We start from the raw sequence: 6,000 nt of genomic DNA, 5'->3' as shown, positions 1-6,000 counted from the left end.
AGAAAAGTACTGAGCAAAGTATCTGGTGTGCCAGAAACAGCAATCACTATTGATCATCATTATTATTATTCTGTTTAGAATTGATCAATTACTCCATCCCTTTCTTTTTTTTAATTAATTTATTTTTTATTGAAAGATAATTACAGAATTTTGCTGTTTTCTGTCAAACCTCAACATGACATTTCTCCAGAGAAGACCTACAGATGGCTAACAAACACATGAAAAGATGCTCAACATCACTCATTATTAGAGAAATGCAAATCAAACTACAAGGAGATATCACCTCACACAGGTCAGAATGGCCCCCATCTCTTTCTTAAGTCTTCATTTCCTGTTGACACTTTTGCTCTTTGAACCTCCTTCCCTAAAGTGTCATTGTGCTCATCTGGCAGAGTGGCTGAGTGGGCTTAGGTTTCATCAGGTTCCAATCCCACCTTATGCACTTACTAATTATATGGCCTGGGGTAAGTCATTTGACTTTTCTGCATCTCTGCTCCCTCAACTACAAAACGGGGAAAATGAGACCTAACTTTCAAGGTTAACTATGAGGACTAAGTGAGACTATATAAAGGACTTTGCATAGCAGAGTCATAAAAGCACTCATGAAAGGGTAGTTATTATTGCTGTTATAACAATATTATTTCTGATTTTATAAAAGTGAAGCTCTTCTTTTGTGAAAGGAGGTTGGTCTATGTGTCCTCAAGGTAAAGGTGTAAGTTGAAAGCTATATTCCCTGACCTAATACCGTTGTTGAAATAGTTGTAGCCACGCGTTCCGGGAAACAAACTCACTCAGAAGGACAATGCAGATAGTGGAGTGCAGTTTATTACACCGGTGGGTCCAAAGCAGAGTCTCCTCTTAGCCAAGGACCCTGACCAGTTTTTGTGAAAACCTTAAATACCCTAAGTGTACACGCCCAAACCCACCTCCCCAAATTCCCTGAAACTAGTCTGAACAAAGAAAAAGAAAGATACAAAGTTCACCCAGGATTCATATGTCTTAAACCTAGGTAGTTAACAGTGGACAATTATCAATAGGCCTGTGGTCAAACCCCAAGAAGCATAATAGAATTTATGATTCTATTCAGTTACACAGATAATTAGGGTATTCTTTTAGGCTGGAGAGTCTAGGTAGGAGCCCTGGGGCTCTTCCATCCGGAGGGGGTCTGGTTTTCCACTGGTATGTCGTTTCCATGGATACTGGGCATATAGCTCAAAGTCCACAGTCCAGCCAAAGATGGAGTCCTGCTTCCAAGATGGAGCCTGTTCTGTCTGTTTCCTCCTTCAAACTCTCACCTAAGAGTTTATGCCTTCTTTCTCAAACTAGAGGTAAAAATAAAAATTGCTTTTCAATAATATTAATAGAAGCTGTGGGGGTGGTAAGTCATTTGTAATTCAGAATAAAATTGAAACTCAAATGTTTTGCTCCAAACAGCTATTAAAATTAGTACAAAGAAAAGGTAGATTTTAATGAGGGAGGAAAAAGTCATCATGAAAGATGACGTGGCTGGCTCTAAATATGCAGAGGAGGATTCCTAAGAGCACAGAGCAGCATGGGGTCAGAACAGGAATGAAAGGAGATGCCAGAGGAAAACAACAGGGGTTCCCATTCATTTCTCCACCAACCCATCCAATTTTTCAACCCCATGTATTATTTAGCATCTACTACATGCAGTGTCTAAGGCCATAAATGTCTAAGGACATAGAGAGACTCCATCCCTGCGTGGAGGGCATCCACACTGTAGTGGGGTAAATAGGCCGGATAAGCACAGGGCCGTGCCTCAGTGGTCTCATCTCAGTGCATATCCAGTTTTGTCAAAACAGAGCAACAGGATGAAGATGAGGGTTAAAGGTGGAAGGCTAAGGATTAAGTCATTGAGTAGATCCTGGAACAAGTGTCACAGGGACAATCTCTCTCCAGTCTCAGTAGAGGAGAATCTGGGAGGGGCGTATCTCAGGCAGCAGGAATGGAGGCATGAAAAAGCAGGGCCTTTTGGAGACCCACAGGTAATTCTGTATGAGTCTAGAATCATCCAATTAAGAGAATGAGGAAAGGGAGAGGGAAACACGCCAAATAGATAGGAGCCAAAATGGACCCACTGACTGATTTTTAAGCAAAGAAGTGGCACCACTGTGTTGGTCTTTTAAAAGGAAGAGCCTAAATGTCTTCTAAATTACCAACTAGAGGGAGTCATGTGTATGCGCGTGTGTTAAGTCCCTTCAGTCGTGTCTGACTCTTTGCGACCCCATGGACTGTAGCCCGCCAGGCTCCTCTGTCCATGGGATTCTCCAAGCATGAATACTAGAATGGGTTGCCAGGCCCCCCTCCAGGGGATCTTCCCAATCCAGGGATCTAACCCATGTCTCTTATATCTCCTGCATTGTAGGTAGGTCCTTCCCAGCGCTACCTGGGAAGCCCAGAGGGCATCATCAAGATGTTAAACCAAGATGTTAAAGTGCTTCAGGAAATGCCAACAACGTGAACCAAGGCAGTGGTAATGATAATGGGAAATAGACACATTATAGGAACTAGAATTGTTTTAATTTTTTTAACTTTTTATTTTATACTGGGGTATAGCTGATTAACAATGTTGTGATAGTTTCGGGTGGACAGCAAAGGGACTCAGCTATACGTATACATGTAGCCATTCTCCCCCAGACTCTCCTCAATCCAGGCTACCACGTAATATTGAACAGAGTTCCCTGTGCTATGCAGTCAGTCCATGTTGGCTATCTGTTTTAAATACAGCAGTGTGTACATGTTGATCCCAAACTCCTTAACTATCCCTCCTATTGTTTCCTTCTGGCAACCATAAGTTCATTCTTAAATCTGAGAGTCTGTTTCTGTTTCATAAATAAGTTCATTTGTATCATTTCTTTTCAGATTCCACATATAAGGGATGTCCTACAATATTTCTCCCTCTCTGTCTGACTTACTTCACTTAGCATGACAATCTCTAGGTTCATGGGAGCCAGAACTCATAGAACTGCTGATGGCTTATTTGCAGAAGGATAGTAGAATGATGTTGACGGTTCTGCTTCGGGAAACTTCAGTGATGACACTGAAGTCAGAAAGGCTGAAGAAGGAAGGTAGTCAGAGGGCAAGCCCCACAGACAAGCAAAGAGCTAGCTTCCAGCTGAACTCAGCTCATCTGAAGGAACACTGGGGGAAAAAAGGCTGTAACAATTGCCCAAAAAAGTGTTTTATTATTTTCATTTGACATATTAATAATCTGAATACGATTCAATATTTCACCTGCTTCCTTTAACTGAAGATTGACAGTGCAGTGCAGAAATGGCATCAATCAGAGCTCTATACACTTTAATGAGCTTTAAAAAAACTGATAAATAAGTGCCAATGCCTCTCAACAGCTGGAACACTCACTCCTAACCATTATTAAGGTATTTCTGTGGGTAAACCCAGGAAAGTCGAGAAGGCCCTTTCAGTTCAGTTCAGTTGCTCAGTCGTGTCCGACTCTTTGTGACCCCATGAATTGCAGCAAGCCAGGCCTCCCTGTCCATCACCAACTCCCAGAGTTCATTCAAACTCATGTCCATCGAGTCGGTCATGCCATCCAGTCATCTCATCCTCTGTCATCCCCTTCTCCTCCTGCCCCCAATCCCTCCCAGCATCAGAGTTTTTCCAGTGAGTCAACTCTTCGCATGAGGTGGCCAAAGTACTGGAGTTTCAGCTTTAGCATCATTCCTTCCAAAGAAATCCCAGGGCTCATCTCCTTCTGAATGGACTGGTTGGGTCTCTTTGCAGTCCAAGGGACTCTCAAGAGTCTTCTCCAACACCACAGTTCAAAAGCATCAATTCTTCGGCGCTCAGCTTTCTTCACAGTCCATCTCTCACATCTATACATGACCACCGGAAAAACCATAGCCTTGACTAGACGGACCTTTGTTGACAAAGTAATTCTCTGTTTTTGAATATGCTGTCTAGGTTGGTCATAAGCCTCCTTCCAAGGAGTACGCGTCTTAATTTCATGGCTGCAATTACCATCTGCAGTGATTTTGGAGCCCCAAAAAATAAAGTCTGACACTATTTCCACTGTTTCCCCATCTATTTCCCATGAAGTGATGGGACCAGATGCCTGTGGATAAACCCAGGGAAGGGAGAAGGCCCTTCTCAGATTATCCCAGTGAATGTTCTGCCCCTAAAGTTGATCAGAATCTAAAAGAAGTCACAGTATTAATGTTGTACTCAAATGAAGAAACATCTATAGTGGGCAACAAGCAATCAAGAATACCACGATAAGACCCCTAAGATCTTTGGGGATTTACAGAAAGAGACCAGAATCCCAGATACCATGTGTGTGTGTGAAAGTTGCTCAGTCATGTCCAACTGTTCATTTATTGAAGGTTTACTGTGAACACAGACCTATACTAAATTTTTAACATCTACTATTGCAGTTAATTCTCATTACCACCACCCTGTGAAGTGAATATATTTTTTAAGATAATTTCTGATGTGGACATTTTTGCAGTTTTTATTGAATTTGTTACAATATTGCTTCTGTTTTACATTTTGGATTTTTGGGTCATGAGGCACATAGGATCTTAGCACCCCAACCAAGGATCAAACTTGTACCCCGTGCATTGGAAGGCAAAGTCTTATTAATAACTACCGAATTGCCAGGGAAGTTGGTGAATATATTCTTGCCATTCTCATTTTAGACATGAGGAAACCAAGGCTCAAAGAAAAGAAGTGATTTCCCAAAGTTTCACTGCAAGTGGCACAGCCAAGATTCAAGCAGAATCTCTTTGCTGCCAAGACCAGTTCTCCTAACCACTATGTAAGAATGTCTTCACAACTTTATCATGCCACACTCAGTTTTTGAGTTTGTCAGGAAAACCCTAAAATATGTGTCAGCTTTGCTCAAAAACTTCTATAAATCAGGTTCAACTCTTCTTTTGGGTCCAAAGACTTGATCATTCATTAAGCCCACCCAGAGACAACCTGCCAATAAACATGTAATCCCAGGCACAGGTTTACACTTTGGTATTGAAACTATAAAGACAGATAGATAAATATTATTGCTTGGAGTCCTACAACTCTCTCATACTAAATATTTCTGTAATATTTCCTCTGGGCTTCTCTCAGCAGTGATGTGTTTTTTTTAGTATTCCTCCAATTTTGGCCACTTTCATCTGTTCTGAATAGAACAATGTTATTCTCAATCAGTCAAAATGTCACTTCCTTTTACAGCCAAGGTTCTGAACAATGATACTAAATAATATAAATGATGTTATGCATTTGATGACTGTTTTATGCTTTCTGCAGCCTCTTCTGGGACAAGACACTCAGGCTTCCCCTGTAAATCTTGCCAGCTCCCCAGATCTGCTCCCACTATCAGCTTCTCCCCTGGAAAATTTAAATCTCTGCTTAAAACATTAACTTCTTCTTCATTTAATTATTTTTTATTGCTAAGGGTTTCCAGCTGACTTTATGGCCCTGGGATGATTAATTTTTAATGCCTTTCTATCTTTCTTCTTTGACCAACTCCCTCCATTTTCAATTTGAATGCAATTGTACCTTTCTCAAAAGCATTTGCCTCTTGCTGGTTTGCATATTTCGGGGACGGAGGTGGCTGATGCAGAGTGGAAGGCAGCATTTCTGCAGAGAATAACTGAAAGATAGAAAGCAACTCTGTGCCTTTCCTGTGAGTCTTGTTGACAGCAAACTCTCTAGCATCAGTAAATCTGCCAGTTCTAAGTCCTGGCAGACAATGAATTCCCTGAGAGGGTTACCGTGCTAAATTCTGTCATTGTCATGCACAAGGTATGGATTGAGTCATATCTTTCAAACCACTGAACATTCATTGGGGAAAACACAAATCCCTTTAAAAACATACCTTAAAGGCAAGTCATACCTTCTCCCAACCCCGTTCTCAAAAAACAAAACTGAAAGAAACTGAGGATTTGTTTTGCAAGTCAAAAAGTACCCGGCTTTTTATATTCACCCAGTATATGGCTATTTAAATGTTGCAGAACATTT

General features: G+C 41.2%; 1 long non-coding RNA gene across 1 annotated transcript in view; it reads right to left on the bottom strand.

Annotated features, from left to right (window-relative positions):
• Window positions 1-803: 803 nt before the first annotated feature.
• LOC147358438 (uncharacterized) overlaps window positions 804-6,000 on the bottom strand; it is a 39,357-nt gene continuing 34,160 nt past the window's right edge. The window contains exon 2 of the long non-coding RNA XR_015142261.1: window positions 804-1,322. This is a non-coding gene — a long non-coding RNA (uncharacterized LOC147358438). The remainder of the gene's footprint in view (window positions 1,323-6,000) is intronic.

Source organism: Bos grunniens, chromosome 15, assembly GCF_055505025.1.
Source record: "Bos grunniens cultivar Pamir isolate PY7600 chromosome 15, Bosgru_T2T1.0, whole genome shotgun sequence".
In the NCBI taxonomy this organism is placed as follows: domain Eukaryota; kingdom Metazoa; phylum Chordata; class Mammalia; order Artiodactyla; family Bovidae; genus Bos; species Bos grunniens.
This window is presented reverse-complemented; position numbering and strand designations above follow the sequence as displayed.